This window comes from Stegostoma tigrinum, chromosome 15 (assembly GCF_030684315.1).
Source record: "Stegostoma tigrinum isolate sSteTig4 chromosome 15, sSteTig4.hap1, whole genome shotgun sequence".
Taxonomy (NCBI): Eukaryota; Metazoa; Chordata; class Chondrichthyes; order Orectolobiformes; family Stegostomatidae; genus Stegostoma; species Stegostoma tigrinum.
The window spans coordinates 46978494-46994281 of record NC_081368.1 but is presented as its reverse complement, the minus strand read 5'-3'; positions in this window follow the sequence as shown (position 1 = coordinate 46994281).

The following is a 15788-nucleotide window of genomic DNA, read 5'->3' as shown; positions in this document are numbered from 1 at the left end:
GGCATCATTGTGGCAGTGCAGGAGGCCCATGATGGACATGTCATCTAGAGAATGGGAGGGGGGGAGTGGAAATGGTTTGCGACTGGGAGGTGCAGTTGTTTGTTGTGAACTGAGCGGAGGTGTTCTGCAAAGCGGTCTCCAAGCCTCCGCTTGGTTTCTCCAATGTAGAGGAAGCCACACCGGGTACAGTGGATGCAGTATACCACATTGGCAGATGTGCAGGTGAACCTCTGCTTAATGTGGAATGTCATCTCGGGGCCTGGGATAGGGGTGAGGGAGGAGGTGTGGGGGCAAGTGTAGCATTTCCTGCGGTTGCAGGGGAAGGTGCCGGGTGTGGTGGGGTTGGAGGGCAGTGTGGAGCGAACAAGGGAGTCACGGAGAGAGTAGTCTCTCCGGAAAGCAGATAGGGGTAGGGATGGAAAAATGTCTTGGGTGGTGGGGTCGGATTGTAAATGGCGAAAGTGTCGGAGGATGATGCGTTGTATCCGGAGGTTGGTAGGGTGGTGTGTGAGAATGAGGGGGATCCTCTTGGGGCGGTTGTGGCGGGGGCGGGGTGTGAGGGATGTGTTGCGGGAAATACGGGAGATGCGGTCAAGGGCGTTCTCGATCACTGTGGGGGGACACATTATCTCTGTTGCTCTTCCAGCTTGTGTTGAGCTTCGCTGGAGCACTGCAGCAAGCCTGAGACAGAGATGTTGGCCAGGGAACAGGGTGGTGTGTTTAAGTGGCAGACAACTGGAAGCCCAGGGTCTTTTTGGCAAACAGAACATAGGTGTCCTGCGAAGCAGTCACGCAGTCTATGCTTCGGTTCCCAAATGTAGAGGGAATCACATTGTGAGCAGCGAATACAGTAGACCAGATTGAGTGAAGTGCAGGTGAAATGCTGCTTCACCTGGAATGTATGTTTTGGCCCTTGGATACTGAGGAGGGAGGACATAGACAGGTGTTACACCTTCTGTGGTTGTGAAAGAAGGTACTGTGGCGGGGGTAAGGCGGGGTGGGGTGTTGTTGTGGGATGTTAGCAGTGAAGGAGTAGACCAGGGTGTTCCAAGGATCCAGTGTGTTAATGATAATCTCTGAAGCAGTGGGATTGTTTGGTCATGGTTCTGATGAACCTATGGTGTGACATAGAGCAGCCATGCAAGGAGGACCTTGGAATGCCTCGACATGTGCCTTTGATATTGGGACCTTATTCTGATGAATGCAACACAAGCCATGCCACACAAATATGGTAGGAGATTGTAAATGCTGTACGGTTGTCCCTCTCCCCAGTTACCCAACCGAGGCAATTTTGACTATAAGAACATACTTACTTTGTATCTTAGAACCTGGTGAGAGAAAATCAGCTCTGAATCCTTCTGCAACACATGAGATCTCAAAATAGCTTTGTGAATTCTGGCTCACAGGTACATTTTTAAAGATTGCCTGTGATTACTTATGCTCTGCAACGATGATTATAATCAATGTATATTGACTAATGATGAAAGGTCAAAATTGCTTGTGAACCAGGATTGGTTCCTGTACAACTGAACACTGTATGTATTTCACATACAGGGTACTATGTTTAGAAATCTCTTCAACCTGCACTAAGGAAGTTCCTGGTTAATGCAATTGCCCCTGAAGGACCTGACATTGCTCACAAGTAGAACGTTGGTGCTCAAAAGAAAAGAAAATTTACTCCACATGTGCTGGGTATGGGTTCCACTGTCTTCCACTTCCATTATACATACCAGCCTCATGCACCATCATGGCACATCTTCGACCCACTTACATTCTAGTCACTGTCTTCCACTTCCATTATACATACCAGCCTCATGCACCATCATGGCACATCTCCGACCCACTTACATTCTAGTTCTATACTTTAATAACACAGTGTGGAGCTGGAGGAACACAGCAGGCCAGGCAGTATCAGAGGAAAGCTGACATTTCGGGGAGGGGTTTCTGAAGAAGGGTCCTGATGCGAAATGTCAACTTTCCTGCTCTTCTGATACTGCCTGTCCTTCTGTGTTCCTCCACCTCCACACTGTGTTAGCTCTGACTCCAGCATCGGCAGTCTTACTATCTCTACACTTTAATGCTACACTTTGGAGTGCATTGACAGCTCATTACAATAGTGCTGCCAGGACATTTTACACACAGGGACAAGCATCATCTTATGGATGAATCAGGATATATCTCAAGGCTCCTCGCTGGCTCTTTTAGCACTCACTCACTTTGCACTGACTTGAATACTCACTGCATCTCTGCCTTGTCTTGCCATTTTGTGTTTTGCCCCTGTAACCAGAGTTTAAAGGCTCTGTTTAATGCAGGCACAATGCCAGGGAGCTTGTCGTTGTTGTCAGCATGGACTGCAGTGGTTCAAGAAGACAGCTCCCCAACACTTTACTTGGTGCAACGACGGATGGGCAATAAATGCTGTCATGAGCCAGTCATGGCCATGCCCAACAAGTGAATTAAAAAGAAAGCAATGATTAGTCAAGGGTGTGGACCTATTACTCTCTGGGTCTATGCTGTGTCATTGTTATGTCTGCACCATGAGCTAGCAGTTTATGCAGCAAACACAATACAGATGCTTCAAACAAATGGCCATGTCTCAAAGTCTAAGAAGTAGAGTCCTCAGTCAGGTCAAGAGAGACAGAGTACCAGCACAAGGGTTAAGTTAGCTCAGTTCGTTGAGCGGCTAGTTTGCAATGCAAAGTGAAGCCAAAAGCACAGGTTTAATTGTTACAATACCTGAGATTAACATTGAAATCCCACCTTTTCAACTCCATCCGTCACTTGAGGCATAGTTACCGTCAGGCTAAACTAGCCACTGTTCATCTCTCTAGTGAGAGAGCAGCCTTTGTCCTCTGGAATGAAGGCAATTTTACCTTTATCGGCACAATAAGTCAAGAACATCATCTTTTATCTATCTAGTTGCTTGAATGAGATGAATAATGGCTATTAGTGTTATTGCAGCTATTGGTGCTATTCCAAGTGGGGGAAAGATGATGAGGTGCCTTGAATGTGAGTGGGCAGCACAGAACCCACGCAAGGTTAGTGATGTGGAGTAATTGTGTGGGTAACGGTGAGTGAGGGAGAATGTTGCAGATAATAGAGAAGGGGATGGCGCATGCGCTTTGGAGGAAAGTGGCTATGTAAGCAGAGATAGTGGGAGTGTGAGATAGCAGAGAGAAGATGATGGCACACCCTGCTAGAATGGAGAAGATCATTGACCTTCTTCCAACATTGTTGGGCATCCTTCCAGATGGTTGAGAATGCATTGGACCTGAGTGGAAATCTCTTTCTGGTATTCCGGTTTCTTAGCCAATCCTGCGGGAAGAGGATGTCCTTCCTCTGCACCAACCTATCCTCCAGGTGTATATTTCTCTTTATCTACCTTGACTGGTGTAAATGTGAAGAATGGTGCAGCTCTAGACTAACAGTGGTTGACTGAGAGCGTAATGACTGGTGCAAGTGCCAGTGATGCTGGGATATCCCGGAAATGATTCAGTACATGGGTGAGTGCTGGGGTCAGGTTAGCACCAGAAAAGAGGGGCATGCTTTGTAAGTTAATGAAGTGGGTTGTGGATGGTATTGTGAGAAAACTTGCTAGGCCTTGCAAGGAGAAACCTCCATGAAACCTGATGAAACTATGGTAAGATTCAGCTGTATTTGCTTGTATTGAATGTAAGTGTGTACATCGATAGGCTTTACTTTTGTGTGTTTCCATGTATGAATATGTATGACTTTACTTCTTGTTGTAGTTTCCTCTAGAAGTGGTGACTGACAATTTTATGGGGAATAACCATCTAGCCTGAAGGTAAAAATGGCAAAATAATACTCCACACCCTGAATGATAGAAAATATAAATAAAGCCTCCTTTACACAATTGTAACCTTGCACTGACTGCAATATATTTAAAACTGTCTTCAAGTGCCACCCTTATCATTGAAATTTCAGAACTATGTGCATAATCTTTGATAATTATACGATTTATTTTGTCGCTGATTGGCTTTTCTGTTTGATGGTATGTTTTATATAATTGAGCTATTACTTTCTCATTTTTATTGTTTTTATATTTTATTACTTGCATTATTATCCAGGTGTCCTCTATCAATGGATACTACTGGAGTTTAGTCTCTGTCCCAGATAGCAATATACTCACCACGCCAGTTTTTCAAGTTCCATTTACTTCTCCCGTATTTGATCCATGGACTGTGAGGATCTTTTTTATTCCCTCACATCACAAAGGTTTACATCAGTTTACTCCCAGCTTTAAGAGGTATCTTCTGTATTTTCCATGTTTCTCTACTTTCATTGATCTTGGTGTACCTCTTTGCTATCTTTCTCATTGCAGTTTTTACAATTGCAACCAACGTCACGTGAAGTTTAAAGATTTCCAAGACAGTCCAGTGAGCCACCTCCGTTTGGACTCTTCTCGTGTCAGGTTGCAAGCACTATGGAAAGGAGGCTGGGTAACATAGTTGTGGTGAATGTTGGTGTGTTTGCCAAGCTGGGAGGCTTGATAGCAGGCGTTTCGTCCCCGTACTAGGTGACTTCCTTGGTGCTTTGAAACGTCCTGTGAAGCATTGTTGTCTTGTGCTGGTTCCGGCTGTGCATTGAATTGTTTGGACATTGGGTCTAATCCAATGTATTTGTTGATGGAGTTTGTGGATGAATGCCAAGCCTTCAAGAATTTCCTGGCTGTCCTCTGTTTGGCTTGTCCAATGACTGCTGTTGTCCCAGTTGAAAGTGTGTTTTTTTTTTCTGATCTGTTCATGTTGAAACCAAGGACACCTGGTTGTAATGTTCAGTTGCTAGCTGGTGTTCGTGGATGTGGGTTGCTAGTTTTCTGCTTGTTTGTCCCACGTCGTGTTTTGTGCAGTCTCCACATGTTATCTTGTAAATCATATTTGTCCTGTCCATGGTATCTATTAAGTCTTTAACCCTGGTCACTTGCTGTCTTAGTGTGGCTGCCAGTTTGTGCGCTGCCATGATTCTTAGTGGTCTGACTAGTTAGGACTTTATGCATGTTTTTCATCGGGCAAAGATCACAATTTTGAATAATTTCATGGGCATTTTACCTGAATGTTAATCTAGTATGCAAAGCTGTGTATGTTTACTTTAATATTGCTCTGGGATATTGGATTGTGACATACATCAGACATGTGGCTACAATGGCACTTCCATTTGTTGCCTGCATGCAAACTGGGTGCTCCCTTGTGGATGATATAGTGCCAGGGACCCAGGTTCAATTCTAGCCATGGGCAACTGCCTGTGTGGAGTTTGCACATTTTCCTATGTCTGTGTGGATTTCCTCCAGGTGTCTGGCTTCCTCCCACAATGTACAGATATGCAGGTTGGGTGCTTGGCTGTGCTAAATTGCCCAGGAATGTGTAGGTTAAGTGGATTAGCCATGGGAAATGCAGGGTTACAGCAATAACATAGGGGGGTGAGTCTGGGTCGGATGCTCTCCAGAGATTTAGTGTGGATTAGTTGGGCCCAATGTTCTGATTCCACACCGTAGGGATTCTATGAATTCAGCCTTCGTGACTCAATAATGCTATCAATAATTTTAGGGTAAGAACACCTTTTTCCAAGTCATTTATCCATCCCCACAACTCAGGCCTTGTCATGACACGGGCTGCTTTCAACACAGCTAACCCATTTCACCTACTTTATGGTCCTCGTCATCAACTTTTCTTTCTCTCTGGCTTACCATTATCCATCCCCTTGTTTGCTTAACTTTCTTTCTCTCCCTTTGGGCTCCGTCTCCACATATTTGCTTACTCCTTCCTCCCACCCTAACTCTATGTCTTCTGGATATATGCTATGTTTTCCTAGCTACCAACAGTTCTGAAGGAGTGCCACTGCTCCTGAAACATTATCGCTTTCTTTACTGATGTTACCAAAACTGTTGAGTTTCTCCAGCAATTTCTGGAATTTTTTTTGTTCCAGATTTCCAGCACCCACAGTTCTTTGATTTATTTTCTCTTTTCCTTGGTTCTCGAATATCAATGCTTTTTATAAAAACAGGAATGTAAGCATTGTAGATTAGCATGTCAGTTCGAAAGTTCACAGTTGAATGTATTTCTTAAGAATGCATTACAATTATTCCTTGTTTCATTTGCACACTGTGCTTTACATTCCCATCATTGGTACTTTCTGCCATAGATGATCCCAATTGAAAGATTGGATTCAACAGTGTCCAATTCTGTTGTTACTCTACATAGATCCTACCCCAGTCCATTTGGTTGGACATTGTCGAAAATATAACACTTGCTGATATCAGTTTATTTTGAATTTTTTCTTTTTCCTGTGAATTTTCTCTAAATTGTGCTTTGTTTTTCCATTCAATTCCTCCACATACATCAATATTTTTGTGTGGGCAGTGTAATTCCCTGGCAACAATTTGGGGTTCCTCATAAAACAAAGCAAAATCAGCAAACTTATCTGTGTAAGTTTAAATGATACGTGTTCATACTGACTGAAATAATAATTGTCCAAAATCTTTAATCCATATTTATTTAGATGTTTTTTCATATGCAATGCTATAAGCTCACAATAAACCCGACTTTCTTTAGATATACTTAATGCCATAATCATTTATTAGTGAGTTTTGAGAAGATTTGTAGCTCAGGTTGAGGTTCTGGACGTGAGTTTGCTCGCTGAGCTGGAAGGTTCGTTTTCAGACGTTGCGTCACCATTCTAGGTAACATCTTCAGTGAGCCTCCGACGAAGCGCTGGTGTTATGTCCCGCTTTCTATTTATTAATAGATAAATAGAAAGCGGGACATAACACCAGCGCTTCGTCGGAGGCTCACTGAAGATGTTACCTAGAATGGTGACGAAACGTCTGAAAACGAACCTTCCAGCTCAGCAAGCAAACTCACATCCATAATCATTTACGTCTGAATATTTGAACAGATGGCAGATAACAGGAAAGCCGGGCAACATTTTCTCATTGTTCAATTATATTGTAGCTTAAAGGCACAAGGGAAATGACATCTTTAGCATGTTACTTGTTATGTCAGTTTTAAAATCTTGTTCATGCCTGAATCAAAGCAGTTTGAACTGGACGAATCTCAAAACATAGATATGTTTGGATACATTTTCACCCAATTTATGGTATTCAACTGAAAATTTATTATCAAAGAAATAGTTTGCCTAACTCATTTAGTTGAGGGGCATATTACAAAGTATAACACATTGCACTGTTTATAGTGCAGCATTTCACGGTGAATAATAGATGGTTTCAGCTTATGATTTATGCTTACATCCATCACTAAATGTGAGAAACTGAATTCCTCCTAAGAAAGGGTAATGTGGCAAACTGTTTGAGTTCTGCAAAGCAAGTTCCACTTGCAATGGGTGAAGATGCAATCTTAATTTACAAACATATCTTTTGAGGATGTCAAAGATGAGTGAAGAGTCAGGAATGTTGATTCTATGAAAGATATGCCCCATGATGCTCACACCTGTGACTTTAGTGCATTGCAGACCCGTGCACTTGAGAATTACTTGGGTGGTGTCAGTGTGACAATGACGTGAGCATTATATAATTTCCTGTAAGGATCATCAGAAAGACAATGTTAAAGGCATTCTGGAGGGATGTTGACCATCTTTTGGAGGTTGTGCGGTGTATATTTTCTCAAGAATTTTCAATACATTTTGCAGCATCTGTGGATCTAAGTTTGGAGTTCAGAAAAAGCAGCAGCTAGAAGACACTCACTGAAGCTTCCCACCCTTTTGAGACCCCAAAGGCTTCTGCTTAAAACTAAATCTAAAAACTAAAAGAAAATTATGACAAGATAACCTCTTAAAGTGGCAATATTGTCACATTTTATATTATGAATGTTAATTGCTATGAGTGCCTGCTTCTCTTAGAAGGGTATGCCCAACTATAACAATCTGTGCATGTAACTGAAAACCCTCATCCTTGGATCTACTTATTTTAAAGAGTAAAATTGAATACAATACCTCAATTCATGCTTAACCAGTGATTTATAGGGATTAATTATAACTCCAGTGAAAGCAAAATACTGCAGATTCTGGAAACCTGAAACAAACAGAGAATGTCTGGCAGCATCTGTGACTGTGATATCAGAAGAGCGATACTGGACTCGAAATGTTAACTCTGCCAGATGCTGCCAGATCTGTTGGGTTTCTCCAGCATTTTATGTGCTTGTTTCATATAGCTCCATTGCTATGCCTCGGTTATGAAATGAGAAAGGTCTTAGATGTGTTTTAAATCACTTTTTTAAAACTTACCCTGCCACCTTCAACACAGTTTGTATCTCAGATCTTTCTGTTTTTGGGATTCTTTAAAATTGTACATTTTGTTTTATATTTCCTCTCCTAGTTCTTTGAGAAATATTAATCATGTTACACTTGGTCATTACATTTTATATGTGACATGTCCATCCATTTTACCAACTTGCCTATGTGTTCTTGCAATCCATCACAATCCTCTTCACAATTCACTATGTTTCCAAGCTTTATGTCATTTACAAATTTGGAAATTGTGCCCTGCACACTCAAGTTTAATCATTTAATACATATTAAGAAAAACAGTGGTCTTGGTATTGATCCCTAGAAAACACCAATATGTGTCATCTTCCAGTCCATATAACAATTGTGCATCACTTTGTTTCCTACTACATGGCCAACTGCTGCCACTCTTTTTTAATCCATGGGTTTCAATTTTGCTGATAAGCCTACTATGTAGTACTTTAATTAAAGTCTTTTGGGAGTCAACACTAACCACATCACCCTCATCAACTCTCTCCTCTAACTCATCAAATAGTTCAATCCAGTTAGTTAAACAGGATTTTCCGTTAACATATTTTCACTGGCTCCCATTAATATTCCACAATTGCCCAAGTACATATTGATTTTATCCAGGATTATCATTTCCAAACGTTTCAGCAGCATCAAGGTTAAACTCAGGGATAGAAGGAACTGCTGATGCTGTCAGCTGAGATAACAAGGTGCAGAGCTGGATGAACACAGCAGGCCAGACAGCATCAGAGGAGCAGGTAAGCTGATGTTTCGGGTCTGGACCCTTCTTCAGAGGAGTCCAGACCCAAAACATCACTTTCCTGCTCCCCTGATGCTGTCAAGGTTAAACTGCCTGGTTTGTGGCTACTGGGTGTTTATTACTACAACTTTTATTGAACACTGGTGTAAGCATTTCCAACATTGCAGTTTTCTGGCATCACACCTATATTTACCAAGTCATGACTACCTGCAGTTTCAACTTTTGCCTTGATATTCTCTGTTGCATTCCCAATCTCCTTACACGTCAGCTTTAATTACAAGCCTTTCTAATACCTCTTTTAAATTAATTTTTAGCCAACAAGTGACTCAAGTACTTCCTTATTCACTATGAGTCAGGCAGCATCTTTTTCTTAGGAAGAAACATGTGCAAAGTATTTCCTTACTACATCAGCCATGATCTCCGCCATCATGTATAAATTCCTGTTTTGAACTCTCTCTGGCACCAGCCCTGCTTTTACTACACTGTTATTAATTATTTGCCCATAAGAGACTTTTGGAATCTTTTTTATGTTAACTTTCAATCTTTTCTAATACTGTCTCTTATTTTCTTTCATTTTTCACTTACCTTTTATACTTTCTATGTTCAGTTTGGCTGTTAATTGTATTGTTATAATAATGCTAATAATTGTATTATTATTAGCCTGATATCTGTTATTTGCACTCTTTTTCTGTTCTACTTTACATCTCTTGAACCATTTACGGAAGTCTAATTGCCCTATCATTCCCTTCGTAGTACCATGCCTTGACTGTGCCGAACACACTTTACTTTAAAGGTAAACCATTATATCATTACAGCTTTGTCTACCAAATTACTTGGGAGAGATCCCTTCTCATCCACTGAAATTGACCTTCCAACAATTAATATATTAACTGGATTGCTCCTTGTTCTTCCTGATTGCTGCTCTTACATTATAATCTGATTATTAACGTTTACTATGAGGCAGTAGTTTGTAATGCGGCTTCAAGGAACATTACAAAGAACTTAAGCATGACTATTTTTACTTTTAACTGGAGAAACTACATTACACTATGTAGGATAATGTGTTTCACTCAATGGATAGCAAAAAGTGATTAAAGTTCTTACTGAAATGTTTACTACAAGGAGGCAATAAACTGCAGTATTTGGTTGATGACCAGCTAATATAAAATGGATGACTGTTTGCTGAGTCATTATGCTACCCTATACATTGATAGTTGGTGTTTTGTAAGTCAAGGCTGGCCATTTTGCAATGCTAAAAAAAATCTTCGATTTGTATTTCTTAAAAATTTTCTGATACATTGATCCTTTTAACTAGCTTGCTGTTGGAGTATAAAAATTAAAAGAAATGTGAAACTGCAAATTCTAGGTATAATTTTGGCCATACATTCTACTACTTACCTGAATTCAAAGCAATATATCCACCTTCATATGTCTGGTCTTGGAAGCTAGTTGATATTTAGTGAAACACAATAAAAGGATCAAAAGCGTTCAAGCCGGACATCCTGTCAATACAACAAACATTGAAACACAATTTTTATCTTGCCGCTCAATGTCCCTAATGAGGTCACTTTGAAATATTACCTGCAATATTTCAAATGTGACCTCATTAGTCACATTTTGTGATAACATGCTTGGAAAGAGTCCAGAAAAAAAACAAAATGAGACAAAGTTTGCTTTTGGACAAAAGTCACTTTTGGAAATGAAAATTGAGCGTATTATTGTAGAGCCAATATCTCATCTTCCATAATGTGATTCAAAGCCAAAATTAAGCAGAAAGATTCCCTTAATATTATAGACTTGTAAATGGAATTTGTGTTAATTGAATTAAAGAAGATGCTGGAAAATGACATGCATCTTTACAAGAAATGTATGTCTAAATTTAATCAGCCCATTTAAGTTTCTTTGTTTTAACAATGACGGTTATGGAGGATGAGCGTATATTTCAATTTCACTTGGAGAATCAGTATCATCTCACACAATATTGCCGCTGAAGGTCACTTTCAGTGTGCACTTAACATCCCTGTTATAGGAATTTAGCCCCTTGAGCCTGTTTCACCATACAGTGTGATTATGGTTGATCTATGGTTAACTCCATGTAACTGCATTTGACACATATCCCTTAATGTCTTTGCCAAACAACAAAAAAAGCTCAGATTTAAAATTAACAATTAACGAATGACATCTACAGCCATTTGTAAAAGAGAGTTCCAAACATATACCACTCTTTGGAATGGAAGTGCTTCCTCATATCTTTCCGAAGTGGTCTAACCCTAATTTTCAGACTATGACCCTGCATTCTAGAAACCCCACTGGAAATAATTTATCTTTAGTAGGAAAAGACATGGTGGGTAGAATCTTAAAGACTTCAATCAGATGATCACTTAACCTTCAAAATTCTGGAGAAAAGACAGATGCGCTGTGGTTTGGTTAGAACGTTCATTTTGGGAGAGGCCTGTGCTTGGTGTTTAGGTTCCTGTTCAAGGTGGACTTACTCATAGAATCATAGAATCCCTACAGGCTTGTTGGTCTGTTTATTCATTTATGGAATTTGGGTGTCATGGAGTTATTATTGCCAATCTCTAATCGCCCTAAACAGAGTGGTCGTAAGCTGTCTTCTTAAACCACTGCAGTCCTTGGAGTGTAAAGACACATGTAAGTTGTCAGGCAGGGAGTAGAGTTTTGACCCAGAAACAGTGTGGGATTAGTGATATCGTGTGGAATCCTATAGGGGACTAAAGAACATGGGCTGTGGCAAGATTTGCAGTAGAATTGGATGAAAAATCTTGCGATGCCTATCTCAATGTTAGGAGCAGTTCACATTATATTTTACTATTATGGAAAGGCGAGGAGAGTTTCTTGCCAGGCAATGTTGAGTTGCCAATTCAGGGTGATTGTGACTTGTTTAACGCCTTTGTCAAAACCATAGTTTACCTCTTTATTCAACTTCCGATCTTACCAAATATGCAGGACCTGTGAGAATTTGAGATCTCGATGTGGAAATCAGCGTGGATACCTGGTGACTTCAGCTCACTATCAGCTGCAACCAGTCTCCATGTTACTCAGCACCAGGCAGCATGAACTCCAGGCATCAGCTGCATGTGCCGTGTTTACAGTTATTGGAATCCGATAGGTGCTAATGTCTCACAAACATTGTGACACCTCTATGATAAACTTGCATTCTGCTCAGAAAGCATAGACTTGCATTGCAGGGCGCATCAGTAACTAGCATGGAAAAGATGCTACAAGGACACTCTATGTACAGGGACGGGCACCCATCTCATGAATTGGATGAGACTGTTCTCTTACTCTGTTAGTGTTCATTCAGTTAGCGCCTATTTTCATGCCTCCATGCCTTGCCTTGCATTGTCCATGCTGTGATGTGCTAAACCTGTTCTCATCTTGGTGCTTCAGCCAGAGCCAAAGGCTGTCAGCACTTCCATAATGACGTATTCTTTACCGCAGACACACAACCAGGTTACTTGGCACGCTCATCAATAAAGCTCTGTCCATGTGGGGGACATCTTGCCGTATAGCACATCAGGGCATCAATCCAACACCAATCAAACTAATCCATGGGGAGGCTTTTGTACAGGGGTAGGGACAAGAACAGTTACAAGGGAATACCTCAATGTGCATGGGGAATACATGCAATAGCACTAGAGGGTATGGTAGGCTACAGCAGCGGATTATTGATAGTGACCACCACTCTGGCCTCCATAAGGAGAACATAGAGGAGTGGCATGGATCCCAATAAGGTGCAATGTTGGGGATTGAAAGCATGCAGGACAATTGAAAGCAAAATTCATGGAGGTGGGTTTCCAAGCTGCAAGGATAACTGGAAGTGGGCTGTCGAGGTAATGCAGAGTGAAAGGAGATATGGAAGCTCCAGGTGGGGGTAGGTCACGTGTGACTAGGCATAGCCTCTTGCTGATGTAGTCCTCTGCAAGCTGCACTCTCTGCCATCACTTGTCTGTTCGCTCAATACAAATGCAACTGGTAAATGACTGGGACAATGCCAATGTTAGTTGGAGCAATGCCAGTTATTGGGCAAAAGCACAGATCCACCTCTGTCGGACAGTGGGAAATTGATGAGGCAACAACATGAAGCATCTGCTTGCAAACAGCTGGTACATTTCATTTGTAATCATTCTATCAACTATTTGCTATACATGCAGAGTGATTGTGCTTTGGGTTCAAATACTGGTGAAAGATCATTTGTACCATGCCCCTCATCCTTGCAAATTGAACATTGCCATTTCAATGATTCTGAAGCTAACAGCAATGACTTAAAAGGAGGCAAATTCTGGCCAAAGTCAAATTATTACATTTACAACTTTCACCGGTATGGTGGGAAGTGCAGACCATTGCTTCATTATATGTCATATCAATTTAACGGTGAATGCAATGAAATTTTGAATGATTGATATGGCTCTGGGATGTGAAAAGGGTTGACGTGCAGGAGGCACTCCTTCTATGATATAGTGTTGGTCACTCATCTGCAGTATACCCCACTACTGACTCTTCTGAGACCTGTCTTTTGCTCTTTATCTTCCCAATATAGGTTATTTTGACTGAGAGTAATAAACTCTGCCGCCGGTGGGATGGTGATTGCTTTGGCTGCCTGCCTAAGATGGTGAACAGGAGCCGGCTCAGGATGAGTGGCGCCCACTGAAGAATCAGTGTGTTTCGGCCGTGCCTCCATTTCCTGGTGATGGTTCAGGCATAGAGCCGACAAGGCTTGGTACGTCCTGGGACAGAGTGACGGAATGAATTTGGATGCAAGAGAGGGACCAAAGGGAAACAGGAAAGAGAATCAGAAAAACTGTGAAGGTGACAGGCGCTTGGAACTTAGCGAGTGCTGGGTGATCTGTGTGGGATCCCTCAGTGACCATTTTTTTCCTCTTTATTCATTAATGGGATATGGGCATCGCTGACCAGGCAGCATTCATTGCCCATCCCGAATTGCCCAGAGGACAGTTGAGAGTCAACCACATTGCTGTGGGCCTGGAGTCACATGTAGACCAGACCAGGAAAGGACAGCAGTTTCCTTCCCTAAAGGACACTGGTGAACCAGATGGATTTTTCCAACAATCGACAATGGATTCATGGTCATCATTAGACTCTTAATTCCATTTATTTTATTGAATTCAAATTCAGTGGATTTGAACCCGTGTCCCCAGAATATTATCTGGGCCTCTGGATTAACAGTCCAGCGATAATACCACTAGGCCATCACCTCCCCTATCCCACCAGCATGTACATCAAGATAGTGACTCATGCCATCTGCGGATGATTACACAGATTCATTTCATTTCCCGGTGAGTATGCCAGTGCTGCTGCCTGGGCAGAAGGATTCAAGATTACAGCTAACTTCCCCAAGCTGCAGGGTGCCATCAGCTGTAGACACATGGCACTCAGAAGATTATATCACTCAACACAATGCTGCAGAATTGACCAACAAAAAGGGGTTCCATTCATTTAATGGCCAGGTGATCAGTCATCCTTGGTACCAGTTCCTTGAGGCATGTGCCTGCTACTCTTACAGCTGCTATGGGTCTTAAATCCTAGAGCACGTTCATTTACCCCATGCGCCTGAAGGTCTAGGTGCTTTACCGAGGGAGAAAACCTGCCCACTGTGAGGATGCCACTTGACAGCAAATTGTCTTCCCCCGCCCACCCTGCCCTCCCCCAACCCCCGGAACACTGCAGAGTGCAGTTAACTGCTGCCTGGGCCAGGATTGTGATGGAGCATGGAACAGATGACAGGGCTGCTGAAGATATTTTTCCACTGAACTCAAAGGGGACTGTCCGTAAGTCACTCTGGTATGCTGTGCTCTGCACAACTGGAACAGGCAACAATATGATGTGATAAATACAGAGAAACCGGGAGAATGCGAGCTGTCTTCCAAGGAGGAGGATGAAGACATTAGGGAAAAGGAAGTTGTCTTCGGTGCATAATAGAGCTCAGCTCAGATTGACGCTATAAACCAGATAGGATGCGATTAACACCCAGCTCCAGTAGATGAGAGCTGGGTGGTGCAGATCATTATGGACAGTTCAATAGCCATTGGTCATTATGCCAGCATTTGGTTTATATTGTGGGGTCAATCTGCAACTCTATTCATTTTGTTTGTAACAAAGTTTGGGGCTGGATGAACACAGCAGACCAAGCAGCATCTTAGAAGCACAAAAACTGACATTTCGGGCCTAGACCCTTCATCAGAAAAGGGGGATGGGGAGAAGGTTCTGAAATAAATAGGGAGAAAGGGGGAGGCAGATCGAAGGTGGATAGAGGAGAAGATAGGTGGAGAGGAGACAAACAAGTTAAAGGGGCGGAGATGGAGCCTGCAGAGGTGGGGAGGTAGGGAGGGGATAGGTCTGTCCGGGGAGGACGGACAGGTCAAGGGGGCGAGATAAGGTTAGTAAGTGGGAAATGGAGGTGCGGCTTGAGGTGGGAGGAGGGGATAGGTGAGAGGAAGAACAGGTTCGGGAGGCGGGGACGAGCTGACCTAGTTTTGGGATGCAGTGCGGGGAGGGGAGATTTTGAAGCTCGTGAAATCCACATTGACACCATTGGGCTGCAGGTTTCCCAAGCGGAATATCAGTTGCTGTTCCTGCAACCTACAGGTGGCATCGTTGCGGCACTGCAGGAGGCCCAGGAAGGACATGTCGTCTAAGGAATGCGAGGGGGGGAGTTGAAATGGTTCACGACTGGGAGATGCAGCTGTTTAGAACAAACCGAGTGTAGGTGTTCTGCAAATCA